Here is a 16,283-nt window from a genome sequence, read left to right as displayed (position 1 = left end):
CCCAGTGCACAACTGAGCAAGAGGACAAGTACATCAGAGTGTCTAGTTTGAGAAACAGACGCCTCACAAGTCTCCTCAATTGGCAGCTTTATTAAATAGTATCTGCAAAGGCCTCCCGGGTGGCGCAGTGGTTAAGGGCGCTGTACTGCAGCGTCAGCTGTGCCATCAGAGACTCTGGGTTTGCGCCCAGGCTCTGTCGTAGACGCACAATTGGCCTAGCGTTGTCTGGGTTAGGGAGGGCTTGGCCGGTAGGGATGTCCTTGTCTCATCGCGCACCAGCTACTCCTGTGGCGGCCTGGGCGCAGTGCGGACTAACCAAGGTTGCCAGGTGCACAGTGTTTCCTCCGACACATTGGTGCGGCTGGCTTCCGGGTTGGATGCGCGCTGTGTTAAGAAGCTGTGCGGCTTGGTTGGGTTGTGTATCGGAGGACGCATGACTTTCAACCTTCGTCTCTCCCGAGCCCGTACGGGAGTAGTAGCGATGAGAAAAGATAGTAGCTACTAAAACAATTGGATACCACGAGATTGGGGAGAAAATGGGGTAAGATTAAAAAAATAAAAAATAAATAATAATAATAATAATAATAATATCCTCAAAACACCAGTCTCAACGCCAAAGGTGAAGAGGTGACGCCGGGGTGCTGGCCTTCTAGACCTTCCCCCGCCCTCCCTTCGGCAAATCAGACCATAACTCCATTCTGCTCCTACCCGAATATAGGCAGAAACTTAAACAGGAAGCTCTCGTGGTACGTACGAGTGTTGGTCTGACCAATCAGAATCTATGCTTCAAGATTGTTTTGATCACACAGACTGGAAAACGTTCTGGGCCGCCTCAGAATAGTATTGATGTACAGTCGTGGCCAAAAGGTTTGAGAATGACACAAATATTATTTTTCACAAAGTCTGCTGCCTCAGTTTGTATGATGGCAATTTGCATATACTCCAGAATGTTATGAAGAGAAAGTCCCCAAAACTGAATCCCCAAAAAACATTTCCACTGCATTTCAGCCCTGCCACAAAAGGACCAGCTGACATCATGTCAGTGATTCTCTCGTCAACACAGGTGTGAGTGTTGACGAAGACAAGGCTGGAGATCACTCTGTCATGCTGATTGAGTTTGAATAACAGACTGTAAGCTTCAAAAGGAGGGTGGTGCTTGGAATCATTGTTCTTCCTCTGTCAACCATGGTTACCGGCAAGGAAACACGTGTCATCATCATTGCTTTGCACAAAAAGGGCTTCACAGGCAAGGATATTGCTGCCAGTAAGATTGCACCTAAATCAACCATTTATCGGATCATCAAGAACTTCAAGGAGAGTGGTTCCATTGTTGTGAAGAAGGATTCAGGGCGCCCAAGAAAGTCCAGCAAGCGCCAGGACCGTCTCCTAAAGTTGATTCAGCTGCGGGATCAGGGCACCACCAGTACAGAGCTTGCTCAGGAATGGCAGCAGGCAGGTGTGTGTGCATCTGCACACAGAGTGAAGCGAAGACTTTTGGAGGATGGCCTGGTGTCAAGAAGGGCAGCAAAGAAGCCACTTCTCTCCAGGAAAAACATCAGGGACAGACTGATATTCTGCAAAAGGTGCAGGGATTGGACTGCTGAGGACTGGGGTAAAGTAATTTTCTCTGATGAATCCCCTTTCCGATTGTTTGGGGCATCCGGAAAAAAGCTTGTCCGGAGAAGACAAGGTGAGCTTATGCCAACAGTAAAGCATCCTGAGACCATTCATGTGTGGGCTTGCTTCTCAGCCAAGGGAGTGGGCTCACTCACAATTTTGCCTAAGAACACAGCCATGAATAAAGAATGGTACCAACACATCTTCCGAGAGCAACTTCCCCCAACCATCCAGGAACAGTTTGGTGACGAACAACGCCTTTTCCAGCATGATGGAGCACCTTGCCATAATGCAAAAGTGATAACTAAGTGCCTCGGGGAACAAAACATCGATATTGTGGGTCCATGGCCAGGAAACTCCACAGACCTTAATCCCATTGAGAATTTATGGTCAATCCTCAAGGCAGTTGGACAAACAAAAACCCACAAATTCTGACAAACTCCAAGCATTGATTATGCAAGAATGGGCTGCCATCAGTCAGGATGTGGCCCAGAAGTTAATTGACAGCATGCCAGGGCGGATTGCAGAGGTCTTGAAAAAGAAGGGTAATTGTCAATAAAAGCCTTTGACACTTATGAAATGCTTGCAATTATACTTCAGTATTCCATAGTAACATCTGACAAACACATCTAAAGACACTGAGGCAGCAGACTTTGTAAAAAGTAATATTTGTGTCATTCTCAAAACGTTTGGCCACAACTGTATACACTGACTCAGTGACGGGCTCATCAGGAAATGCATAGAGGATGTTGTTCCCACTGAAGAACTTAACCAAACCAAAAATGTGAATAGACGGCAGCATTTGTGCAAAACTGAAAGCGCAAACCACCGCATTTAACCATGGCAAGGTGACTGAGAAGATGGACATGAACAGACAGACCTGCTGCAAACCTTCATAAGGCAACCAAAGAGGAAAAATGACACTACAGGGACAAAGTGGAGTCGCAATTCAATGGCTCAGACACAAGATGTACATATGTAGCAGGGACTCCAGACAAGCATGGAATATGAAGGTCAAGCCAGCGACGTCGACTAGAACTCAGCCTTCAACACCATAGTACCCTACAATGTCATCACTAAGCTCAGGGCCCTGTGTCTGAACCCCCCTTGTGCAACTCGGTCCTGGACTTCTGACCGGCCGGTCCCAAGTGGTGAAGGTAGGAAACAACATCTCCACCACACTGCTCCTGCCCCCTCCTGTACTCCTTGTTCATCCATGACTGTGTGACTGCACGTCTCCAACTCGATCATCAAGTTTGCTGTCGACACAAGGGGTAGGCTGTCTCAACATCGATGAGACAGACTACAGGGAGGAGGTGAGTGCACTGGCAGAGTGATTGACAGAACCGCAGTGGAGAGGGTCATTAGCTTAAAGTTCCTCGGCGTGCACATCACTGACCATCACTCACTGATTCAGACCCAGGCTCCTGAGCTTAGTGATGACCTTGTAGGGCATTATGGTGTTGAAGGCTGAGCTCTAGTCGACGTCGCTGGCTTGACCTTCATAATCCATGTTTGTCTGGAGTCCCTGCTACGTAGTACATAGTCTTCGAACACTGGTCACTTTAATAATGTTTACATTCATATAGATACTTTTGTACCTGTTTCCTCCAGCATCTTCACAAGGTCCTTTGCTGTTGTTCTGGGATTGATTTGCGCTTTTCGCACCAAAGTCCATTCATATCTAGGAGACAGAACGTGTCTCCTTCCTGAGCGGTACGACGGCTGCGGGGTCCCATGGTGTTTATACTTGTGTACTATTGTTTGTACAGATGAACTTGGTACCTTCAGGCGTTTGGAAATTGCTCCCAAGGATGAACCAGACTGGTGGAGGTCCACAATTTTTTTCTGAGGTCTTGGCTGATTTCTTTTGATTTTCCCATGATGTCAAGCAAAGAAGCCTCCAGTGATGATCCATGGCACGAAGCCTCCAGTGATGATCCATGGCACGAAGCCCCCAGTGATGATCCATGGCACGAAGCCGCCAGTGATGATCCATGGCACGAAGCCGCCAGTGATGATTCATGGCACGAAGCCTCCAGCATTGATCCGCGGTCCGGAGCCTCCAGCGACTGTCTCCAGTCTGGAGCCTCCAGCGACGGTCTCCAGTCCGGAGCCTCCAGCGACGGACTCCAGTCCGGAGCCTCCACCGACGGCCTCCAGTCCAAAGCTTGCAGCGACGGTCTCCAGTCCGGAGCCTCCAGCGACAGTCCCCAGTCCAGGGCCTGCAGCGAGGGTCCCCAGCCTGGGGCCTGCAGTAAGGGTCCCCAGTCAGGGGCCTGCGGCGAGGGTCCCCAGTCCGGGGCCTGTGGTGAGGGTCGCCACACCAGAGGCGCCACCAAAGTGGGGTGAGCCAGAGGTGGAGCGGGGTCTACGGCCCGCACCGGAGCCGCCACCGAAGTAAATGCCCACCCGGACCCTCCCCTATAGAGTCAGATTTTGCGGCCGGAGTCCACACCTTTGGGGGGGTACTTTCACGCCCTGGCCATAGAGAGGCTTTTATTCTCTATTTTGGTTAGGTCAGGGTGTGACTAGGGTTGGCATTCTAGTTTCTTTATTTCTATGTTTTCTGTTTAAATGTTTTGGCCCAGGTATGGTTCTCAATCAGGGACAGCTGTCTATCGTTGTCTCTGATTGGGAATCATACTTAGGCAGCCTGTTTTGCCACCTTAGTTGTGGGTAGTTGACTTTGTTAGTGGCCTGTATAGCCCTAGTAAGCTTCACGTTCGTTTTTTTGTTTCTTGTTTTTGTTGGCGACATTCATAATAAAAATAAATGTACGCTCACCACACTGCACCTTGGTCCGGTCATTTCCCTGACGACGTTCGTGACACTTCTGACCCATTGGAATTGTGATAGTGAAGATGGCCCTGCTCATCTTCCCAGGGAGGGTCTGCCTGCTCTCCTTCCAGAGTGCAAAGAACCTTGCTGGACAACACCCTATCGTTCTCTGCAAACATCAAAGCAGTGACTCGCTCCTGCAGGTTCATGCTCTACAACATTCGTAGAGTACGGCCCTACCTCACACAGGAAGAGACGCAAGGTCCTAATGCAAAGTTTTTCCATGTCACCATGCTCTTCTGCACACTTCACTGACTTCCAGTCGACGTTCGCATCCACTACAAGACCATGCTACTTGGCTACGGAGCAGCAAAAGGAACAGCCGCTCCCTACCTTCAGGCTACACTCAAACTGTACACCCCAACCCGAGTACTCCGTTCTGCCACCTCTGGTCTCTTGGCACTCCCACCCCTATAGGAGGGCAGCACCCGCTCAGCCCAATCAAAGCTCTCTTCTGTCCTAATACCCCAGTGGTGGAACCAGCTTCCCCCTGAAGTTAGGACAGCAGTGTCCCTGCATCTTCCGAAAAGAACCCTACCTTCTCAAAGAGTATATCTTTAAATAATTGCACAATGTTCTCCTCTACACTGTTTCAGGCTTGTAGGAGACAAGGTCTAACTGAAGCCTTGCAACCGTGCAATGGAGGATATTACAGCACTAGTTATTTCTACACCTTCTTGTCTTGATCAGTCCAGCAAGGACTCACTCAGTCACCCACAAACAAAGCTCCAATTTGAGGAACAATATTTCAGGTATAGAGATTAAGGAAACTTAATTACTAACCTATAACAAGGTTATGTTGAGTTCATTTGAAACGTCATTCAAAAGGCAAGAGGAGTAAAAAGGCATAAAAAGGATTTTGCACTGTCAAGCAAATCCAAAGTTCCATCCCCTAAAGTCACAGAGGATAGATGTGGTGGCAGCTGCGAAGAAAGTACTTGGGTGTACAAGATTTTACTACAGAAGAGTTATAAGATGTTTTGAACGATAATGTCTTGTCCTCACAGGCTGCTGGCCTGGAGTAGGATCAGATAAGGCCAGAATAGTGGTGAGGTTTTAATGTGTGCAGTGTTAGTTGGTAAGACAATTTTTCACAAAGTGTAATGAATTCATACTACAGAATAGTAGACTGATACACAGTCAATACAGTAGGTGGCGGCATGCCCCTATAATACATGCACCTATAATACTTGAGTCCAGTTCATAAGAGGATAACTACATGTTAGACATTGTGTTAGAAATGTAGCGGGAGTATGATCTTTCTGTTCATTACAAAGACTTATTTCGTCAATGAGAGGTCCCTTATTCAGTCACAGCTGAATAACTCATCAGGAAAGACTCAAACTGTGCTCAGAATGTAAAACAAGCCACTTGTAGTGAATTGTTTGGTGACTGAAAACAAGGCAATATAAAATATCATGTTTCTTTGTCAAGGGACATGTATGCACCACAAATTCAGTAATTATATAATTATAATTATAATTATAATTATATAATTTCTAACTAATATTAAAACTATTTTGATTGTACTATAAAACTTTGCTCTGTTGCAAAAACAGATCTTTGATTGTAGATCAATATTCAACCTGCCAACTGGCAAGCTTAATTACTCCCAAATGAACTCATTTCTGTAGAGTTGCATTAAAAATAAAGGAAAAGCAAACCAATAAACAATTCCATGATATAATATTTATTTTTCTGCTCATTGCAACACATTGCTGTACACTTACAGCAAAACGTTTAGTTAGCTACTGTAACTCTATATTACAGTACAGCATTAGCATATTTCAAGGTGTGCTTTGTGAGAGGCTCTATTTGTTTCACCCGTTAGTGAGAATGCTGTACCCCACATAATAAATCTACAATAATTTACTGTCTATTGTGCTGCCTGTAATTTACTGTAGTTCAGTACCAGAATACAGTACCATACTGTATTTTTGGAATCTAAAAACCTTTTCCTGTAAATCTGCAGTAATTTTCTGTCTGCTATGTGGCCAGTAATTTACTGTAATTCAATACCACCCCACAGAATACAGTACCATACTGAAATTTTGGAGCGCCAACAATCTTTTCTGGGTGCATGGTATTGTTGTGGCTTATTAACAAATTGAGGAATGCCTTGTAAGAGGCTATACTTGTTGCACCCATTAGTGAGAGTGCTGTACCAATTTAAGTGATATGTGGTAGCAGTTCCCTAACAACTAAATGCATACAGAGGACAGATCGGTGGCAGCAAGTCTCAAACCTTTAATGGTTCGGTGTTTAGCAATGTCCGTTTGATCCGTTTCTCTCTGCAGTCTCTGCCAGTTTAGAAGACTTTGTTGAGGCCTCTACAAGTGCTAGTGATATAAAACGCCAAATATTAATTGGTATGCTGTAAATTATAATTACATATTGTCACGCCCTGACCTGAGATATCTAATCTTTTAATTAAATCAGATTAGACATGTAATGAATTTTGGAGTAACCAAATTGACCTTGAATGGTTGAATATTAAGCCATGCCCTTTGATCTGTTTTTTCCTTGTAATCACACCCAGTTTGGAAGCTTTTGTTTAGGCCTCTAAAATTGCAAGTGATATAAAACATATACCAAATATTTATAAATATGCTGTAATTATACAAATACCGAGCATCCAACCTGCTTGCACAGATCTCATATAATTACAGCAAAATACCAACATGATTACAGTAGCATTTACTTTCTTACAGTATAGCAGGCTAATTTTACAGTATTGTAAGGTCGTTGCTCTGCATTTTCCAGTAATTTACATGAATGTAATACAAAAACTAGACAGTTTTTCTTTTTTTCAGGATTAAAGAAACTCTTGAAAGTTGTAATAACAGAATGCACAAGGTGTCATTTCCAAATTGGGTAGTGCATCAACAATTTTCATCTTAGAGCGCTACAGTGCCTTCTGAAAGTATTCAAATTCGTTTTTCCCCTCATAAATATACACACAATACGCCATAATGATAAAAGCTAAATCAGGTTTTTAGACATTTTTGTACATTTTAGTAAAAATAAAAAAACGATACCTTATTTACACAAGTATCCAGACCTAGAAATTGAGCTCAGGTGCATCCTGTTTCCATTGATCATCCTCGAGATGTTTCTACAACTTGATTGGTGTCCACCTGTGGTAAATCCAATTGATTGGACAGGATTTGGAAAGGTGCACACACCTGTCTATATAAGGTCCCACAGTTGACAGCGCATGTCAGAGTAAAAATCAAGCCATGAGGTTGAAGGAATTGTCCTTAGAGCACCGAGACAGGATTGTGTCCAAGGCACAGATCTGGCAAAGGGTACCGAAAAATGTTTGCAGCATTGAAGGTCCCCAAGTGCACAGTGGCCTCCATCATTCTTAAACGGAAGAAGTTTGGAACCACCAAGACTCTTCCTAGAGCTGGCCGCCCAGCCGGAACTGAGCAATCGGGGGAGAAGAGCCTTGGTCAGGGAGGTGACCAAGAACCTTATGGTCTCTCTGACAGAGTTCCAGAGTTCTTATGTGGAGATGGGAGAACCTTCCAGAAGGACAACCATCTCTGCAGCACTCCACCAATCAGGCCTTTATGGTAGAGTGGCCAGACAGAAGCACATCCTCAGTAAAAAAGCACACCTAAAGGCCTTTGACCATGAGAAACAAGATTCTCTGGTCTGATGAAACCAAGATTGAACTATTTAGCCTGAATGCCTGTCAGATGTGTGCGTACTGGTAGCGAAGTCAGGTGCAGGAGAGCAGAGATTTGTGAACAGGCGCACACTTTATTTAGGCAAAAGTGCAAAACGCGCAAAACAGTCACAAGAATTATGTTTAACAATAAACATCTTGGTGAAAAAGAACATGGAAAAAACAAGCCAGTCTGGCGCGACAACAATACACAAGTAAAACAAACAATCTTACACAAAGACATGATGGGGAACAGAGGAATAAATACATATAGATTGATTGGGGAATGAAAACCAGGTGTGCAGGGAAACAAGACAAAACAAATGGATACATGAAAAATGGAGCGGCGAAATGACCAAAATGTAAATATGAACAAATTACAATTTGCATAGCACACTGCTGGCTATAATCCCTCAAACTATTTGTATTTTGATCAAATTTGGCCTGGTTTAGAATAATACAGGAGTGTGCAAGTAATCATTTTTACATTTTGGTCATTTAGTAGGAACTCTTATCCAGAGCGACTTACAGTCAATGTATTAAACTTAGGTAAACAAGAATATACCAGTCATAGCAAGTAAAAAATATGGTTACCATTACTGAGAATGCTTTAGTTAAGTGGGCTACTTAAGTATATAATTGTAATGGAAAATACAAAATACATGTATTTCAATTCTGTTACAAAATAGGCTAAGTGAATTGTAGTTCAGGCCAGTGAAATACAAATGACAAAATAGGCATTGAACGTATAAAAGTACATATCAAATACATGTAACAGAAATACTGCCTGTCATTGGCATTGTAAATCTGCAACCGTTTACCACTGTGCTTCCAGTAATGCACAGTAAATTCTACATTTACATTTTAGTCATTTAGCACAGTGGCACAGTGAATGTGCAATTTTGAAATTAGATAGTGCATCATCAGTTCCTCTTATCATGTTAGTCATGTACCTTAAAAAGCTATTTATTACTTGTCAGAAATGTCCAGATCAACTAGACCATGTCAGTTAATAATTTTTAGGTATTTTTTTTTAGCCCATAGATAGTTGTCATTTTTTTGTCACTCAAATATCACATATCACATGAATACACATTAGACATGGTAAAATATATAGAATTGCAAGAAATTTTGCTTTAAAACTGCAAAATGTTGTTTCCACCCCATGACAAGTGTGTAGAATTGCGGGAAATAAGCTTAAAAACTGCAAAATTCTATCCACCAACAAAAGGGGTGTGGACAGTTTGTGTCATGAACAGTGCTTGTGCGTGTGCGCGCCTGCAGGGGCGGTACGGGATGTTCCCCAATGCTGAAAGGGGTGCCCAAGTGAAAACGTTTGGGTACCCCTGATTTAGCAGACACTCTTATCCAGAGTGACTTACAGTTAGTGAATTCATCTTAAGACAGCTAGCTGGGACAACCATATATCACAGTCATAGTAAGTACATTTTTCCTCAATAAGTAGCTATCAGCAAGGTCAGAGCTAGTAAGGGGGGGGCTAAAGTATCAGTGTTAGTTCACAAAAGCTTTTAATTTATTTATTTTGGGGGGAGATGTGGTAAGGGGGGGGCGGGGGGGGGGTATTTAAGATTCTCTTTGAAAAGGTAGTTTCAAATGTTTTCGGAAGATGGGCAGGGACTCTGCTATCCTAGCTTCAGGGGGAAGCTGGTTCCACCATTGGGGTGCCAGGACAAAGAAGAGCTTGGACTGGGCTGGGCTGAGCTGAGCGGGAGCTGCCCTCCCGTAGGAGTGGAAGGGTCAAACCAAGGTTCTTTGTATTCTAAGAGGGGCACACCTTTGAGTTGTCAACCGTGATGGAAATACAGAATGTTGCTGTAGTCAGGTATTCCAGTAATATTCAGTAACTTCAGCTAGCATGGAACAAAAAGGGGGGTCGTTAAAAATGTATGCAGTTGTCATGTCTTCATCCGTCAGTGCTGCTGTGAACCGCATTTGCCAAACAGGTGATGTATTAAAAAGATTGACATCAATGATGACATTTCAATGTTACTTGAATTGCTTTGTGTATCACCAAATTAGCTTGAGATGATTTTACTGCAACACTTCATCCAAGTTTCTTGTAGGTGTTTCAAAGAGCTGTCAGTCAAGGGGAGTTCATGAATATAAGCTCCCTGCCCACTCAGCCTGTCTTTTCAAACTTCCTGGTAGTTAGCCATGACAGAAAAATTATTTCTATCCTCAAAAAAATATTATGGGTGATATTTCAGTCACTCAAAAGGCTATTTTACATGGGAATTAGAATGACTGACTGTTTAAGACCTTTTAAAGAAAAATGAAGTAAATGCCTACCTGATGGCCAAACCGGTTCCTGGGCACCCCCAGAAACAAGAGCCCCTGTTCGGAATACTGCGAATGGAATACATTACATTACATGATGACCAAACGGGTTCCTGTGTGCACCCTCATGCACATGTTGATTTTGTCTATCACCACCAGATGTGTGACACACAGGTTAAAATGCCAAAATCAACTGCGGACCAACTATATTCATTTGGGGAGAGGTCGAAACACATTAAACATTCATGGACATTTAGCTAGCTTGCAGTTGCTAGGTCATTTGTCCTGGGAGAGAAACATTGGGTCATTTTACCTGAAACGCATACGGTCCTTTTTTTGCTGGATCTTTGTAGAATTTATATTGATTTTGAGTCACACAAAATCATGTGTTCTCTACTCTGACAATTAATCCACAGATGAAAAGGGAAACCTAGTTTGTTTTTGTTGTTCATTTTCTTTGATTAATCCCTCCTCATTCACTATTCTTCTTCTTCTGTGGAATTTGCATGGCGTTTGGCAACCAACTTTAATGTGCATTAGTGCAGCCAACTGGACTGGAGTGTAGACCTCATTCGTCTTTCAATCACCCACGTGGGTATATACTCCTAAAAACCAATGATTAAATGGGAAAGGCGGGACTTGGGAGAGGCGGAACCAAGTTCTATTTTAGCGCCTGGCTACACAGAAGCTCGTTGACGGGTGCAGGCAGTTTGGATGAAATTATTGAATGACATGTAGGGTATCTAGCTACGTTTTTAAGAGAGAGCTTTTAAATTGGCACCTCTTCCCCCTGCAGGTTAATAATAATACTTTGAGTCAGGTGGTTTGAAAGAAACTGGCTTGTCTTAAGGTACACAGTCCTGTATTGGGTAGTTAGGGTAAGGGGTCATCTGTTAGATTAGGGGTTAGGGTTAGGGATGGTTTTGGGTAAGGGTTAGGGGGACATCTGTTCCTATTACAATTTCATGTTTTTATTTTCAGATGACAAGATATGAAGAAAACAGACCGTGGAAGCTATGGCTCTGATGGCAATGAGAAGATACGAAGAAAACAGACCGTGGAAGCTATGGCTCTTCAGGGCAATTTTCTATTTCTGCTTGGGGGGGGGGGCACCAGTCTTCTCTTCCACGTCTGAAAGTGACCTTGTCAATCACATTCAACAAATGGAAAGAGCCCTATTTGGCCTAACATCATGGGACGTGAGAAGACTTGCCTTTGATCTGGCAGAGAGGATGGGAATTAAGCACAGGCTCAACAAAGGAAAGGGGTAGGCAGAGGTGGATTGGTTCAGTGGCTTCATGAAGCACAACCCTCAACTGTCAGTAAGAGTATCGCAAGCAACCAGTCTTGTGAGGGCCGTGGGCTTTAATAAGCTTAAGGTTAACCAGTTTTTTAAAGGCCTACGAGGACGTTTTAAACAGCGTCAGGAACGTCAGGCCAACGAAGATTTGGTACAATGATGAGATGGGAATACAAAACGTCCAGAAACCGTTGCCTGTGGTGGCCACCAAGGGAGCAAAACAGGTTGCAAGGATGAACAGTGCAGAGAGGGGCTTCACAGTCACAGTCATTTGTGCTATCAATTCAGAGAGGCAATACGTACCGCCCCTCTTCATCTTCCTCCCGGAAGAGGATGAACGAACAACTGCTGGTTGGAGCACCTCCAGGGTCCATTGGAAGGAGTGACTCAGGCTGGGTCGACAGTACCATCTTTGTCGACTGGCTCCACCACTTTGCTCACAGTGTTGGTTGCACCCCTGAGGAACCCCATATCCTCATCCTCGATGGGCACCACTTTCATAAGACCCTGGAGGCTGTTCTGCCACCCCACTGCAGCCACAAGATGCAGCTGTTAGACCGTACCGACATCAATGGATGATGACGCTTCCTGGGGAAAGGATAGGTATATAGCAAATGGCAGGCCTCATCACAAAGGCCTATAACAAGGTGGCCAGTGTGGAGAGAGGAGTGGAGGGCTTCCGGGCAAGTGGGCTGTGGCCTTTGGAGAAGTACATCTTCACAGAGGTGGATTTCGTGGCCGCTGAGGTTATCTAGGAGCCTGAACCTATTGCTGGGAAGAAAAAGTATTCTAAGGTAGCAGAAGCCGTATGTACTTGGTAGAAAGTGTTTATTGTACTAACACCGATGTACTGCTTTTGTCGTTTTATTTTCAATGCAAAGAATCCATTCAGCCACAGTGCTCTATTGCCACCTCTACCGATGCGGCCACCAGCTCTACCGTCGCCATCTCTAGCTCTACCTCCACCGCCACCAGCTCTAACTCCAAAACCTCTACCTCCACCACATCTACCTCCGCCACAACCTCCACCCTGCAGCCTACCCTTGCTCCAAATGTTAGTAATAAAATAATCAGCACTCATTTTAGGGAACATATATTTGCATATAGTGATTAGAAGTGTTTATTGTACCAATACTCATGTGTTTTTGTTTGTTTGTTTGTATGTTTTTGCTTAAACCAACAACCAACAGCTGCGGCAGTTCTATTGGAGTTGTGCCAAGGCTCCAGGAGGCGAGGCCGAGGAAGACAGAGTCTGCGGCTATGCTGATAGCCTCACCTTACAAAAGGTTGCTGGAGGAAAAGGCATCAAAAAGAAGAAAGAAATAGAGAGGGAGTAGGAAAACGAATCAAGTTCTTCAAAGAAAGGTTGCCTCAAAGAAGTTTGTTGCAACACAATAAGCCACATCAGTCACCAAAGGGGATGCAGAGTGTATTTTCTGTGAGGAGCTGTTTTCAGCCACAGGTGGGACTGGATTAGGTGTGAGCAGTGCAGGAGGTGGGCTCGTGAGTTGTGCCTCAATGAAATGTTATATTCCAATGTTATTTAATGTTATTAGTTATATTCCATTCCAATATTGTATTCAAATGAATATATTTTTTTGAATGAATTAAAAACAACTATTGAAAACCTTTTGCCCCTGAATGTCATTTTAAAGACTGCAGAGATACAAATTATTGCATTATTCCAATAATATTTAGTGCAATTGTACATAATGGATTGTTAGGAAAAGGAACAACATCGAGAGATTAAAGAAAATGTATGTGCAGGTGAGTTAAAAAGAGGGACATCAAAGATTAAGGCATAGATGTGTTAAAATCCATTTAATCAGTTTTATTTAGAAAGTTTTTAGTAAATAATACTTCGCTTTTAAGTCTAGTTGTCTTAGTTTAATTATTTAAATAAAATATGGGGGGGAAAATTGTGTTACATATGTCACTATTAATATCTGCACTATGTGGCCAGTTACCCCGGAACTTTTAAAAAACGCCCCTTTTCTAAAAACATAATTTCATAAAATAACTAAAAAAGTTTAAACTGTAGCCATTTATTTCCATTCATAGTTTATTAGCCTAATCATGTCCTTCATCCACACACCAATTATTTTCCAAACATCGATTTTTTTGTGTGTCAGCAATTAGACATGGTTCTTAGGGGGGCTAGTTACCCCCTAATACACTGTACATTTATTTTTGCAACGCTTGAGCACTTGAGCGGCAACGCTTGAGCGGCAACGCAACGCTGGCGGTCTGGTCAGCATGTTATGAAGCTGTCTCACACCGAACTAGTCTACGTGAGTTAGAATTTGCTGTCATCTAGTGGCAATCTCAGAGAGGTTTCTTTTCCCCCTGGCGCTGGATGAATTCTATCCAATCACAAAGAACCCTAATCAAATTTCTATGGCCCAATCTGTAAAAATCTATAACATACACACACACACACACACACACACACACACACATATACATACATACGATACAAACATAGACAGTTAACCGTTAACAGTTAGTGTGAATATAATCCATCTTCATATAAACAGAGACACTGTTTGTCCCCTCCTCAGAGTAAGATATTACAATGTTCAGATAGCTAATTGACTGCAGTTCTGTGTCTATCTAAAGGCCTATTCTTCTTTTTGATGCTTAAAGTAGTCTGCCACTGAAAAGACATCTCGGCTAATATACATCTTGTGAGAACGGTTGATTTGAGAACGAAACAGGTGTGCTGAGGTGGGCGATGAACGACGCAGATCACGTGACTCAGACGCGTGGCTTCTCTTCTGCCTCCCCCCTGTTGCTCCTACAAATTGTAACAGGAAAGAGGAAGGATGAGGAAGGACTTCGAGAGCAAAATAGGGCAAAACCAACAAGCCATCTCTATAAGCTATACATCACAATAAGGAGCACCGGGAACTGTGTGCCGGTCAGATTCATATTCGTCGGCTGGGCCTACTGTGAGTGGCTTTTACGTTTTCCGAAGACAAAAATACATTGAATTGCGAGAAGTGGACACCTTGGTCATTGCATGGACCCGGTGTCCGCTAACGGGATGTGACAATAGACAGCGAGACTGTTATCATAATTATGGGGTTTCCACGCACGGTCAAGTGTTAGCTAGTTGAATTATAAACGTGGCAGCTCGTTATGGGGATGTGTCATAGTTTTAGATCTAGGATTATAGGACCCCACTCGTCGATAACCTACAGCGGGCGAACGGGTGCTAATGCTGGGCTAGATGGCGAGCCTGGGCAGCAGGACAATTGTTCCGACCTGGGGCTTCGGGATCAACGCAGAGTGGAGGAGAAAGCACGCATCAAAGCGGAGATAAAGAGAAGTCGGAACATAGACAAGAGTCTGAAAGCAGAGAAGAGAGAATACAAGCAGACCCATAGGCTTCTGCTATTGGGTAAGTTAACCTAATTTACAGCCTTGTCCTCTGCACTGTAGGCTATATTTGGCCATATATCCATAAGGGTCTCAACTTGGTGATCATTTGCCAACAGGACAAGGAACCTATCAATTATGACTGCATAAGCTAGTTCTGTTTCAGTGGGAGGGAGGGGGGGGGGGGGGGGGGGGGGGTCCTCTGTAATGTAATATCAAGGTACCCTAGCCTATATGTTATTTGACCTATTTATCAAGACAAATACTTTTTTAATTCCCTTGGATATCAAACTGACTGTCTACATTGATACATTTTGATTTAACCTTTATTTAACAAGTTGCCTATTCTACACACCAGTGTGGGTGATGCTATTGATGTCCAAACAACACATTATTTTGAGGGACAGTGTGTATTAGAAAGTGACATCTACAGCCCTATTCATTGCTTGTTATTACAAACACATTACTTATTGTAGCCTATAGTTTATTTGGTGGATGAAAAAAAAGAAGAAAAAAAAGAAGACATGCTGCCTTGAGGGTAAATGAGAACAGGCTGATTCTCAAATGCTTGCTATTTCAGCAACGAGAACAAAACCACATCAATTTTGACCCACACACACACACACACACACACACACACACACACACGCACAAACTAACAAAGCATTTTCCATGACATGGAGGCAAGGGTTCTGCTATTGGGTAAGTTAACCTAATTCACTGTGCAGTCCTCCACACTGTATTTGGCTATATCCATAAGAATCCATAAGAACAAGTAATCACTGCTTATGTCTTCTTATAACTGCTTATGGAAGTATTGTGTTTTTCCCCTCAGGAGAAGCCCGTTTTTTTCATCTCCACTTCATTTTTTTCCTGTGGAAGGGGTTATTTGCTTTGATCAAGTGAAGGAGAACAGGTTTTAATTTATTTTAAACCCTTAAATTGAAAGAGTGTTTGCAAAGTAAGCCCTTGATATAGCCTAGTTATAAACTGTATCACAAGGAGGTCCTTAGCTCTGTTGCCTTTATAGAAGCTGCCCCTTTTTTCTAAGTTACACAAGGAAAGGAGGGCAGTTTGCAGAAACAAATGGAAGAACTGTGTGGGCTCTGTGACCAAAATACACTAGTCATGTGGGCTGTAGGTTTAAAAACAGACTGGACACGAGCAGAACGA

Source organism: Oncorhynchus clarkii, chromosome 7 (genome assembly GCF_045791955.1).
Source record: "Oncorhynchus clarkii lewisi isolate Uvic-CL-2024 chromosome 7, UVic_Ocla_1.0, whole genome shotgun sequence".
NCBI lineage: Eukaryota > Metazoa > Chordata > Actinopteri > Salmoniformes > Salmonidae > Oncorhynchus > Oncorhynchus clarkii.
The sequence above is the reverse complement of the archived record's forward strand: the minus strand, read 5'-3'. Positions refer to the sequence as shown.